Here is a 13963-nt window from a genome sequence, read left to right on the forward strand (position 1 = left end):
ATGCAGAGTCAGGCGATGATAAAGTTGGCTGTTGGATGTTAAGGTGAATGTTATGACATAATTTGAAGCAATTCCAGTGCAGAAGGAGGGCGTACAGTTGATTGCAACTGTGCCAAGTCCTCAGCTTGTGTTTTCTGCTGTAATCCTAATGCTAATTCTTCACATTCTTTTCAACCACTTGTCCAGATCTATTTTAAACAATGTAATAACATCTGATTGAGTAGATGTTGTGTGCAGTATGGACAGTTGATGCTGCTACTGAACATGTCAGATCCCAGCATAAAATCTGGCTTGAGAGATCATATGTGGGTTTTCACTGAAACCTTTGCGTATAAAACCACAGAATTGATTTTAACAAATTATGTTTATTTTGTAAAAAGAAACAAACCAAGCTATCTAAATTCATCACAGTTTGAAAGATTTCAAAACATTAGGCGAAACAAAATCCCATTTACTCCCCAACACCATCACTTTATAGTTACTCAAGATCCAGTGAAATTTCACTTCCCTATCAAATCTGTAGGCTCTACTTAATTATTTTATCCTCAATTCCTGTTCTGCGAGCTGTGAAATCTTTTTCTTAAATCCTTACACAAATAAAATCTTAGATTTTCTTAGTTTTGAATATCCAATGCAGATTTCTAACTAAACACTCCTGGTCTGGAATTTTTTTTACAAACTAGATCTCATACCCTAGGTAACTCATTCCCTTAACCGCTCTGAACAAAATCTATTTTAGGAGAAACTATTTTTGCATCTGAATTCAGTCAGGTCTCCTTTAGGGCATGGTGACTCAGTGGTTAGCACTGCTGCCTCACAGCGCCAGGGACCCGGGTTCAATTCCACCCTCGGGCAACTGTCTGTGTGGAGTTTGCACATTCTCCCCATGTCTGTGTGGGTTTCCTCCGGGTGTTCCGGTTTCCTCCCACAGTCCAAAAATGTGCAGGTTAGGTGGATTGGCCATGCTAAATTGCCCGTAATGTTCAGGGATGTGTAGATTAGGGGGATGGGTCTGGGTAGGACGCTCTGAGAGTTGGTGTGGACTTGTTGGGCCAAAGAGCCTGCTTCCACACTGTAGGGATTCTATGAAATCTATGAAATTCTATTCTCTGAACTGTCCAAAATCTTTTCAGTCCCTGCGTTTTTCTAAGCTAAAAGTCAATTCGTCATTATTCTGAAACCAAAAGCAAGCTAATGGTTTTCAATGTTTTCTCTCTCTTGTCATAAATCCCTACAATATAACCAAACTTCCATTAACACTCCATGAGGCATATGCTGGTTTACATCATTGTTTCAGAAAGACAGGCCTAGTTAATTAATAAACTCCTTTACAAAAATAGACCAAAACCCATATGCCACCAGTTTAAAATTGAAACTCTTTAAAAAAGTTACATTATTACAGATAAATCATAAACATCTCATCACAACATTGGAAGGTATGACATGTTCAAGTCACAGGTCTTCAGATTGGAGATATCAAGGAGATGGAGTGAGTGTCTAAGTCACAAGTAGACCTAGACTTCTCATTCATGTTTATTTTTGCAGAGTAAGGGGATAATTTTCGAATAGCTGAATAGTCAGTTTAGGTCAGTAGTAATCTAAGAGATAAGATGACAGATTGTGGACAGTGAAAATTCTGTGTGCAGCTTCATGCTAAGATTAATGCAGGGGTTCCCCAATTTATGAATGTTGGACTTACGAATGCATGGTTATAACTTAAAAGGCTCGACGTACAAATATTTCCAAAACTTACAAACAGCTGCTTTCCATTGTCCTGTATTGTGTTCTGATTTGCGTAAAATTGATTTGCAAATGGACTCCAGAACAGAGTCCATTTGTAACCTGGGTGCTGTCTGTAGTGTAAACAGTTAGCAGAATGTCAAACAAAGAGGTAATCTTATCAAATTAACAGTTTAGACTGTAGCAGTTTCCCTAGAATCTACCAAAGACACAATCTCTGCTAAGACCCAACACTTTTTGAATCAACACAGTTCAGATTTTAGCTGGGCATTTTCCTATCTGAAAGCAGATTGTTTTATGTCTGGCATTTTCATTTTGGTTTCACTAATAGTGCACGTGGTCATTACCATGAACAGGATTGTCCCAGTGACCACTCCAGCACAGTGAAGCTCCAGCAGGGTCCGATTCCCCACTAGCCTAGAACTCTAAACCCACTCACCTGATGCCCAGATCCAGAGAGACTGCATTGCTGACTCACAAGCATTGATTAGTTAACTGTACCTGCTGCCCTTCCTGTGCCAGCCCTGTGTAGGAAAAAGGCCTCCGTGTGCAGTTGCTCTCCATGATAACAAACTGCTGTATTAGAATGGACTGTCCTCGAGTTTCAGCCAGACAGTCTGGTTTGCATTTCGTCTGATGTCTGGAATTCATGAACTCTCTGTGGCCACCCTAAACCACTCATCATTTGAATCATGAATAGACTGAGCCAAGGGTATGGACCATGGGTGGATAAAAGTGACACAGGGTATAGACCATGGGTACATAGAGGTGAGCCAAGGGTATGGTTACAAGCAGCACAGAGACTGGCAAAGACTATGCCAGGAATAGAGGTCAACAAAGGATAGGGGCATAAGACTGGGGAAGAAAGTGGAAGTAGGACATGCATTTATACAGTACATTCCACAACCTTAGGACAGCTCAAAGCACTTTACAGACAACAGAGTGCTTTTGAATTGTGGCCCCTGTTTTAATATAGGAAACAGAACTTGCTGGGAAAACAGAGGAAGGGTCTCCAGGCCTGAAATGTTAATTCTGATGTTTCTTCACAGATGCTTCCAGACCCACTGAGCTTTTTCAGCAACTTCTGTCTTTGTTTCCGCAGTTTGTTGAGGGCCTGGGTTCAAATTCTGCCATGGTAGATGGTGGAATTTGAATTCACTAACAAATACGGAATTAAGAGTCTAATGATGACCATGAAACTGTAGTTGATTGTCAGAGGTACACACATCTGAATCACTAATATCCCTTAGGGATGGAAACTGTTGTCCTTACCTGGTCTGGCCTGCATGTGACTCCAGACCCACAGCAATGTGGTTGACTCTTAACTGCTCTCTGGGCAATTAGCGATGGGCAATAAATGCTGCCTAGTCGGCGACACCCTCATCCCATGAATGAATAGGAAAAATAAACTTAACCCCAGAGCTTCTGACCCAGATGGAGAGACTCTACCCACTGAACCACACAACCTAAGAGGGGATGGAAGGAGAGTAGTGAGATGTTGTCGTGTTTACCTCCCTTCTGATGGACAGCTCCCTCAGTTATGTCGCAGTTGGTGGGGAAATGCCACCAGTTGGTGGCTTCAGGGGCTGGATCTTGCCACTGTGCTGGGGCCGGAGATAAGTTCGGAGGCAGCATGCTGGTAAATTTGGACTGTGGACTGTGGGCTGGCTGCTCAAACTGTTCCCATCTCCGTGAGATTTTTCTAGAGGTGACACTGCGAGGACTTGTCCCAACCTTCGGGAAGCAGCAGGCATCCAATGGAGTGGCTGATCTTCCTCAGTTACATATAAAGACACAATTATGTGAGTTAGCAGCAGGAGTAGGCCACTCCGCCCCTTGATCCTGCTCCACTCCTCAATAAGATCATAACTGACCTGATCACTCCACAATTCCACCTAGCGCCCCCTACCCATAACCTTACACCCATCTTCACTTGTCAACAGTCTACATACTTCTGCGTTGAAAATATTCAGACTCTGCTTCCCCTTTGGAGGAAATGGAGTTCTAAATACTCACAATCCTTTGAGAGGAAAGTGTCGTCCCATCTCGATTTTAAATGGAAAGCCCCTTGTTTTGAAACAATGACCCTTAGTGCTAGATTATCCCACAAGAGGAAATTTCCTCTTCACATCCACCCTGTCTGAACTTCTCAAGATCTTCTCTGTTTCAATCACGACACCTTCTAAGCTCCCTCTATGGGCCTAACCAGCCCAACCTTTCCTCTTAAGACACTGGGGAGGTGGGCTGCTGGTTAGCTTAGGCAACCAATTGGCTAGTGTTATCTGATTAACATGAGCAGCAAAGGGTCATGTCCTGTCCTGGCCGAGGTAGACTTGGTGCCCATCTCCTTGCCTTATCCTCAGTTTAAAAAAAAGGTGTCACTTTATTGTGGTTCGACAAATATTCACCAAAGGTCCTTCCTTCAGGAAGAGAACCGAAGAAGAAGAAAATTTGCTCGTATCTGCAGTTTTCCAAAGTTTCCTAGGCCCCTGCCACACTGAGGCCAAAGGCCAGCTGTGGTCAGAGCCATTCCCTAGAGCCTGGGTGAGGTCCAGAAAAGCCTCCTTTAAACATCTCCTGTGTTGAGCTCAAAGTGGGGGGAGTTGTTGCGATTGTGGCCATAGGCCATCTGTGAATGATCTTCCCCTCCACAGGTTTTTCCATTTTGATGCTCCATTCATGGTTCCCATCATGCCTCAGCAGTGCCCACCCCTCCTTGGGTCACTTTCAATTTACCAAAACCTTGGGCATTCCCATCAATCCTCTGGACTGTGCAAGCCCCCTGCGCTCCCAAATTGGTCCGATTTTCTCCCGACATTGGAATATCAAAGTCCACCAGAAATATTGCCATCAGGTGTCAGGAAATTTCTGAAATTACACTTGGAAATGACAGTTTCCAAGCTTAAAGTATCAGTTCGGCATTCCTCTGCTGTTTAACAGAGAGTTTAAACACTTTAAAGTGAATGCAATAAACCATGGGAGAGATGTGAAGTGGGCTGCTGATTCATGGCCTACTTAGCTCCTATGTCTTATGGTTATATTTTTAAAACTGAGATAGATGGATTTTTAATCAGTAAATGTCTTTGGGGAAAAGGCAGGAAACTGAAGGTGAGGATTATCAAATCAGCCATGATCATTAAATGGCAGAGTAGACTCGATGGGCTGAATGGCCCACTTCTCCTACATCTTATGGATTTACTCTCACCACAGTGGGACAACTTCTGTTAAAATAGCTATGTGAACCTGTTCTAAGTCCATTAATTATAATTCATTAATTTCATCTGCAGTAGTTTTCCAGGGACCAACTTTTAACAGAACTTTTTTTCTGCCAATTTGGCTCAGTTAAGAAGCACTGTTGCTCCTGAGGTGGAAGGCTGTGGATTATACCTCACTTTCCAATCTAAGCACTTATGCTGGCTAACATCACAGTGCAGTACTGCAGTGGCAGAGATACCATTACTAGGACTGAAGTTACAAACGGTAAGACTGGCGCATGAGACATACTGGTACAATTTTTACAAATACTCATTCTCCAGGATGAGGGCTTCTCTGGCTAGGCTGACATTTATTGCCCATCTCTAATTGCCCACCGGGCAGTTAAGAGTCAACCACATTGCTGTGGGCCTGGAGTCACCTGTAGGCCAGACCAGGCAAGAATGGCAATTTCATTCCCTGAAGGGCAATAGTGAACCAGTTGGGTTTTTCCAACAATCAACAATGGATTCATGGTCATCATTAGACTCTTCATTGCAGATTCTTTTTTTATCTACCATGGCAGGATTTGAACCTGGGAACAAATTTGTGTGTTTGGATTAACAGTCCAGTGATAATACCACTAGGCCATCGCCTCCCAAATCATCTTGCTAAAATCAAAATGGACATTCAGTCTGTTCATTTCCAAGTATTGTCTTTTTTTGATGATTTTTCCATCTGGGCAGACCTAGCTTCTTTCTCAGTGCTAGCCATTAAACATCCTGTGATGCTTTGTTTATTGACATGTGGGATGTGGGCATCACTGGCTGGGTCAGTATTTATTGCTCATCCCTACTTCTTTTGAGAAGGTGGTGGTTGAATGTATTGAACCGCTGAAGTCCATTTGGTGTAGGTAGACCCACAATGCTGTTAGGGAGGGAATCCAAGGACTTTGACCCAGTGATACTGAAGGAATGGTAATATTTTTCCATGTCAGAATGATGAGTGGCTTAGAGGGGAACTTGCAGGAGGTAGTGTTCCATTATATCTACTGCCTCTGTCTTTCTAGGTGGAAGTATTTGGGCATTTGGAAGATGCTGTCTAAGGGGCTTCGGTGAATCTTGCAGATGGTACGCAGGTGAATCTTGCAGATGGTACGCACTGCTGCTACTGAGTGTCTGTGGCTGAGGGAATGGATGCTTGTGGATGTGGTGCCAAAGAATTGGGCTGCCTTGTCCGAGATGCTGTCAAGCAGGCATAGGTTTAAGTGACAGGGGAAAGATATGAAAGGGACCTCAGGGGTACCTTTTCACATAGAGGGTTGTGCGTGTATGGAATGAACTGCCAGAGGAAGTGGTGGAGGTTGGTACAATTACAACATTTAAAAGGCATCTGGATGTGTATATGAAAAGGAAAGGTTTAGAGGGATATGGACCAAATGCTGGCAAATGGGACAAGGTAAATTTAGGATATCTGGTTGGAATGGGTGTGTTGGACTGAAGGGTCTGTTTCTGTGCTGAATATCCCTGTGACTCTGAGTGTTGTTGGAGCTGCACCCATCGAGGCCATTGGGGAATATTCCATCACACTCCTGTCTTGTGCCTTGTAGATGGTGGACAGGCTTTTGGGGGTTTGGGAAGTGACTTACTCGCTGTGAGAATCCTAGTTACTCCAGATGCTTACTGCAGAGAAGATGCAACTCCTTTCAGAGTAAGATCATACACAGAACCACCACCATCAAAAATGAAACAAAAACAGAAATTGCTAGAAAAGCTCAGCAGGCCTGGAAGCATCACTGAAGAGAAATCAGAGTTAACGTTTTGGGCCTGGTGACCCTTCCTTAGAACTGAAAATGGAAATTAGTGAGGCCTCTTCTGGAATACTGTGCCCAGTTCTGGTTGCCCAGTTATAGGAAGGATATCGTCAAGCTGGAGAGGGTTCAGAAGAAATTTACCAGGATGTTGCTGGGTATGGAAGATTTGATTTATAAAGAAAGGCTGGAGCGGCTGGGACTTTTTCATGTGAGCATGGGAGGTTGAGAGGCGATCTTACAGAAGTTTATGAAATAATGAGGAATATAGATTTAAATGTAGTTTTCTTTTCCCTGGAATGGAATTTCAGTTCTAGAGGGCACATCTTTTAAGGTGAGAGGAGAGAGATTTTAAAAAGACAAGAGGAGCAAATTTTGGTGGTTTGCGTCTGAAATGAACTTCCTGAAGGAATGGTGAATGCGGGTACAATTACAACATTTAAAAGACATTTTGATAAGGACATGAACAGGAAAGGTTTGGAGGGATATGGTCCAGGAGCAGGCAGTTGGGGCTAGTTTAGTTTGGGATTATGTTCGGCATGTACTGGTTGGACCGAAAGGTCTGTTTCTGTGCTGTATGACTCTATGGTCAATACTGTTTGCGGAATCCTGCTGTGTTCAAATTTCTTGCTCCATTCTACGACATAACAGAACCACAGCCGATCCAAACAATTTGCTGTCAGTTGTTAATAGGAGCTCTATAGAAATGCCTCGACTGGACTCGTTTCCCACCAAGAACAGATGTGCGTCACCACTTGAGGGCACTGTTGGGAAAGTTTTGTGCCACAGAATGAATGAGATTGTCAACCCAATTTGAACCTCAGGTTTTAATCTTGAAATGTAGCAGATTGACACAGCAGCCAGCAATGTCCCGGATTATCCCTGAGGGCCTGCACATCTGTGCATCCAGGGAGGTGCTGGGGGGCAGTACCGCAAATCATTACCACTGCTGCTGCTCCGGTTGCACTTTTGCCCCTTGACTTACATGGTACATTGGTAGCTGGTGACCATAACGCTGGGCAGTGCGACTTTGACATGGCTTCTCCACGTCTCAGCTACACATGGTGGATTCCCAGTCCCTAGCGGAGTTCTCGAGCTCCAGCCAGCCGAAAGGGTACCTATGCGTGGTGATGGATTTTGGTAAAGTTGTCAAATTGGCTGACGTTGATGTTTTGGGAGACTTGGCGACTTTCGATGCCATGACCTCCTGGTGAATTTAAAAAAGCAGGATCGAAAGTTACGGTGTCCAAAAAGGTGCAGTCCTGTGTGACTTTTACCCTGAGAGCAAATTCAGAAATGACATGCGTCACACTGGCATCTTAACTCCACTACCCCCACCAACACCCCAACTTTATTGCAGGCACCTCTTCTAGGAACTACTGTGGTTCACGAATTGCACCTTTTATATTTATAGAACATAACCGTTGAGACGTAGCTCCTACTTCAGCTGTTATGGCACATCACAGTTAAAATTTGGTGGCAACCGAAAACAGTAACAGATATGCCCAGTATCATTTGGTTTTAAAGGGACCGTTTAACAATGCAGCTAAATTATAACCACAACTTCCCACCCGGCCATCCAGCCCTCCTGCCTGAACAGCTTCTTTCTCCGTAGTTTCTATTTATACAGAGGCACATCCATTTTTGGCAATTGTTAAGATTTCAGTTTCGCATTAACCACGTTCTGTCTCATTTCTAGCATCCTGCAGTAAAAGGCAAGAACTTGCATTTATGTAGTGCCTTTCACCACCTCAGGGTGTCTTCATAGCCAATCTAGTTACTGTTGTAATGTGTAGACACTAGGACTTCCCTGCGTTGTGAAACCATCCTTTTCTTTCATGTACAGGCATTGCCCATGTTGCAAGCAGGTTTTGTTTGAGTGTATTTACAAGATGAATTGTACGCAAGTCGGAACACAGCACAGGACTATGTAAAGGAGCTGTTTGTAAGTACAGGAAATGTTCGTATGTCAGACCTTTAAAATTATACCCCTGTTTGAGATCACGTTCATAAGCATGAGTGTTTGTAAATCAGAGACCCCCTGTACCCAAATTTCTTTTGCCCAGAAATGGGAGGTTGTCGTGCTACCGTGCGTAAGTCACTGGAATAGTAATCCAGAACCACAGACCAATGCTATGGGGATATGTGTTTGATCCTACCAAGACAGATGGTGAATTTGAATACTATAAAAAATCTGGAATTAAAAAGCTACCTGATGGTGACCACATAAGCCATTGTTGTAACATCCATCTGGTTCATTAATGTTCTTTAGGGAAAGAAATCTACCATCCTTACCTGGTCTGGCCTACATGTGACTCCCCAACATTGTGGTTGACTCTTAACTGCCCCGTGGGCAATAAATATCAGTCTAGACAGCAAGACCCATCTTGTTCATCTTTGCAATCCAGTTCAAGACTTTATCTCTCATGAAAGATGTTACTAATTCATTTGGCATAAAATAGATGGTGGTGCATTGATAATGTTACTGGGCTAGTTTTTTTTTAAATACATTCATGATATGTTGGCATCACTGGCTCGACCAGCATTTTTTTGTCCACGTGACAGCTAAGAGTCAAGTGCATTACAGTGGGTTTGGAGTCACATGTAGGCCAGACCAGTTTAAGGATGGCAGATTTCCTTCCTTAACAGACATTAGTGCACCAGTGTTTCTCGACACCAGTTGACAGTAGCTACAATTAGACTAACATTTTATTCTAGGTTTAAATTCGCACTCCACCATGATGGGATTTGAACCCTCATACCCTGAAATCATTAACCTGGGGTTCTGTCTTACAAGCCTATTGATGTTACTGCTATGTCCCCACTGCCTCACAAGAGAATGCTGTGGGAGCACGTGTTCAACTCTCACCATGGCAACTGGTGGAATTAAAATGCAATGATTAAAAATGGAATATGAAGGAAGTGTCAGTGATGGTGATTATGAGAACTTCTGCACACTGTTGCAAAATCCATCTGGTTTATTAATGTTCATTAGGGAAGATGTGCTGTCCTTACCTGGTCTTTCAGAGGGGGAAAAAACGTAATGCTTGGAAATGGTCATCCTGGAGCTCCATGCTAAAGTAGACATGACAATTTGGACCTATATGTGTTATTCGGAAATTTTCTCCTCTGGGCTGGCCTATAGGTGTCTCCAAGTTGACAGCAACATCATTGATTCTTAAATGCCCACTGAAAAGGCCCTAACAATCCACTGAGCTCAAGGACAATTAAGGATGGGAAACAAGTGCTGGCCTTGCCAGTGATAACCACGTCCCATGAAAGAATAACAAAACTACCATTTGAAATGAGCTGTGCCAGCTAGCTACCTGCTAACAAAACTGCTCTGAGACTGTCAATAGACTCATCACGATTAATTATTAATTTTGAATACTGACTAAACTTTGAAAGTATTGACCGACAAAATGAATACATTTATTGCCAATTGTATTATCTAAAGAACAATGGAAATGTTTGCAAAGCTTACCTTGCACAAATGGTACTAAGTTTTAAAAGTGTAAATCAAAGGAATGCTTCTAAAATCACCAAGGGACTAATATTGACCTTGGCTGTGGGCATATCTTTCTGAGATAGACTTAACCAGTGACATTATGTATAATAGGCGAGAACAAAATGTCTCAAACATCTGGAGACTGAGAAAGTGGGTCAAATAGAAAGGTGAAGTAGCTATTGGCTGGAATGACTAAAGGCTTGTTGGTGTAGGGAATGATCTGGGCTTTATCTAACTGGTTCAGCTGAGCACTTGTGTCTGCTTGCTCTGTTTCTACAAAAACAATCCACCTTTTACAAAGTATTATTATTAAACATCTAAAACATTGTCAATCATGTTAACTCGAGATCAAATTGCTTGTGGCTGAGATAGTGTGAAGGATGAAAGTGCCTGTATAGCACTGAAGAAAAGTCATACTGGACTCAAAAACTCTGTTTCCTTTTCCACAGACAGAGTCATACGTCATGGAAATTGTCCCTTCAGCCCAACTTGTCCATGCTGACCTGGTTTCCTAAACTGAACGAGTCTCATTTGCCTGCGTTTGGCCTATATCCCTCTAAACCTTCCCTATCCATGTAACTATCCGAGTGTCTTTTAAATGTTGTAATCATACTTGTTTCTACCATTTCCTTTGGCAGCTCATTCCATCCTTTGCGAAAAAGTTGCCCCTCAGGTCCCTTTGAAATCTTTTCCCTCTCACTTTTTACCCATGCTCTCGAGTTTTGGATTCCCCTACCCTGGAGAAAAGACCTTGGCTATTCACCTTATCTATGCCTGTCATGATTTTATTAATCTTTGTAAGATCACCCTTCAGCCTCCTATGCTCCAGGGGAAAAAGTCCCAGCCTCTCCAGCCTCAAACGCTCCAGTCTCAGTAACATCCTTGTAAATCTTTTTTGCATCCTTTCCAGTTTAATAATATCCTTCCTATAGCAGGGTGACCAGAATTGTATGTGGTACTCCAAATGTGGCCTTACCAATGTCTTGAACAGCCATAATATCGTGCCCAACTCTTGTACTCAATGCTCTGAGTGATGAAGGCAAGTGTACCAAACACCGTCTTCACCACCCTGTCAATCTGCCAGATGCTGCCACACCAGCTGAGTTTCTCCAGCACTTTCTGTGATTGTGCCTGCGTGGGGCTAAATCTGAAAAAAAAAATGGAGATTCTTCATCTTCTGTACCCACATGTTAATTTTTATTTATCCTTCCCTGCAAATATGCCTAAGTGGAAACTGGTGATGGTAACTGCTGCTTCAGTTTTATAGTGACTTCAGTTGATAATTGCTTTAGCTGACACAATGGGATGGCAATAATATGAAGCACTGGTGTTACTTCCAAGTGTAGGGGGAGGCAGCTAACTGGAATGGCTGGCTTGTGATGTAGAGCAGGTTCACTTCCCAAATCAGCTGAGGTCACTGTGAAGCCTCTGCCTTCTCAATTTCACCCCATGCCTGAGATGTGGTGGTCCTCAGGTTAAACTTGTCTCCAGTTGCGTCTCTCTCTCTCTCTGTAATGAGGAAGAAACCCAATAGTCCTCTGAGAGTATGGCTGCTCCTACTTCCAAGGATCACTTTCAGCATTCTTGAATTAAGAATGGAACTTTCAACTAAGTAGCATTGTCAAAACCTGTTTGCAATGACCACAATTGAAGTTAGTTATGTGAGGATCTTTTCCATGCCTTACTTGCATTTGGAAAATCATTCAACTCTAATCCTAAACCCTAACCCTAATCCTAACCCTATCGCAGGGTCAGCCCAGCTGAAAATTGACCTTGGACAAAAACAAAGTTGCTGGAAAAGCTCAGCAGGTCTGCCAGCATCTGTGGAGGAGAAAACAGAGTTAATGTTTCGGGTCCGGTGACCCTTCCTCAGTTCTGCCAGACCTGCTGAGCTTTTCCAGCAACTTTGTTTTTGTTCCTGTTTACAGCATCCGCAGTTCTTTTGGTGAAAATTGACCTTACTCCTTGTCTCATTCTAGGACATGAACCACTCTCAGGCTGCCTGATTCATGCCAGATTTCTCCTATAACCAGTGTCACTGAGGAAGTCACTGAGAAGTATGTTTATTTTCTTTGATTTTACACACATTTTATTTTATTGTATCCACCTTTATATATTTGTAAGCTTCAAGTGCAGTTTCCGGTGCTACAGCTGCATTCACTGTTCTTCATAGCCTCACCAAGAGCAGAATTTATCCTGCAGAGTCAGCCTGACAATATGGTAGACATCAGTGGATTTCAGAGAATGTATCATTAGACAGGAATCAGGTTTTTTTTTCACATTTCCTGGGCTAACTATCCAGGTATATCAGAACTGTCCAAAATCTCTAATTCCAAATCTGAGTCAGAGAGTCTTTTGGACGGTCCTGGGAAGAGGTAAGTTTCCTATTGGAAGTTCAGACTTCCCAAGCAATTACTGAGTTATTGTGATTTGGGTGTGACTGTGATGCCTCATATGTTGACCGGAGCATTGAGACTCACTTGTTGTGATCACACATGGGTGTTGGCTGCTCTGTTCTCATCGTAACCCCAATGAAGAAAGCTGAAGAGAAACACACATTTTCACAAAGGGAAGAAAATAAAGGGTTAGTACAAGTCAAAAAAGGTTTGTTTTCCCCATGCTGCCTGACACTGTTTTCCTGTTAGGCACAAGCTGTTTCATTTATAAACAAGCTTTTGTTTCAGCTGCTATACATCCTAGTGACCTTGTCTCTTTTTCCACAGTCTCACTCTGCATAGTTAGTGACTCTCACTAACACTCATAGTTGCCGTACCATCTCACATCATGTTTTGTGCCAATGATCTTATGAGTCAAGAACTGGGGAAACCTGGCATTATGGTTGAAACTTGGACTTCACAACAAAAGGGGGTTAAAGTGGCACAAAGAGATAGAGAAGGATCTTGATTTTAACCCCTTCCTGGTCTGTGCCAATTTTGGGGATCATCGTTTGGAAAGGCTATCGGATTTTCCACACTTGGCAAGGAGCTGCTTCTCCAGAAAAGGTGATCAGCAAATCGGGTGCATATTGCAACAATGCTGATTTCAACACATAGGGATATATTTACTTTGTGTTATATCTTCCTGCAGATAATGCGATATACCATTAAAGCACGCATTTGTGGTATTGCCACTGCATCATTGGGATGTGCCTTCATGCTATAAAGCTCTCAGTCTCCATGTTACTGAGCCCTGTCCTCTTGCAGCATGACAGGCTGAGAAAAATGTGCTAAAGTGCATCTGAATTGCTAGGCTTGAGGCCAGATATACAAGTACCTGTCAGTGTCATAGAGTCGTAGAGTCGTAGGGTTGTACAGGATGAAAACAGACCCTTCAGTCTAACTCATCCATGCCAACCAGATATCCTAAATTTATCTAGTCTCACTTGCCAGTATTTGGCCCAAACCCCTCTAAGCCCTTCCTATTCATTTACCCCTCAAGATGCTTTTTAAATGCTGTAATTGTACCAGCCTCCACCACTTCCTCTGGCAACTCGTTCCATACATGCACTACCCTCTGCGTGAAAAAATTGCCACTTAGGTCCCTTTTAAATCTTTCCCCTCTCACCTTAAACCTATGCCCTCTAGTCTCGGACTCTCCTACTGTGGGGAAAAGACTTTGGTTATTTACGCTATCTATCCATGCTCCTCAGGATTTTATAAACTTCTATAAGGTCACCCCTCAGCCTCCGATGCTCCAGGGAAAATAGCCCCAGT

General features: G+C 42.9%; 1 protein-coding gene across 2 annotated transcripts in view; it reads left to right on the forward strand.

Annotated features, from left to right (window-relative positions):
* Window positions 1-13963, forward strand: part of si:ch211-161c3.5 (uncharacterized protein C3orf18) — a 76825-nt gene that overhangs the window by 12021 nt on the left and 50841 nt on the right. The window contains exons 2-3 of one of the 2 annotated variants that reach the window (XM_048606505.1): window positions 8589-8687; window positions 12230-12307. The exons of the other annotated variant lie outside the window; for it this stretch is intronic. The gene's annotated coding sequence lies outside the window, so the exon portion shown is untranslated. The remainder of the gene's footprint in view (window positions 1-8588; window positions 8688-12229; window positions 12308-13963) is intronic. 2 annotated transcript variants of the gene reach the window in all.

This window comes from Rhincodon typus, chromosome 16, assembly GCF_021869965.1.
Source record: "Rhincodon typus isolate 14 chromosome 16, sRhiTyp1.1, whole genome shotgun sequence".
NCBI lineage: Eukaryota > Metazoa > Chordata > Chondrichthyes > Orectolobiformes > Rhincodontidae > Rhincodon > Rhincodon typus.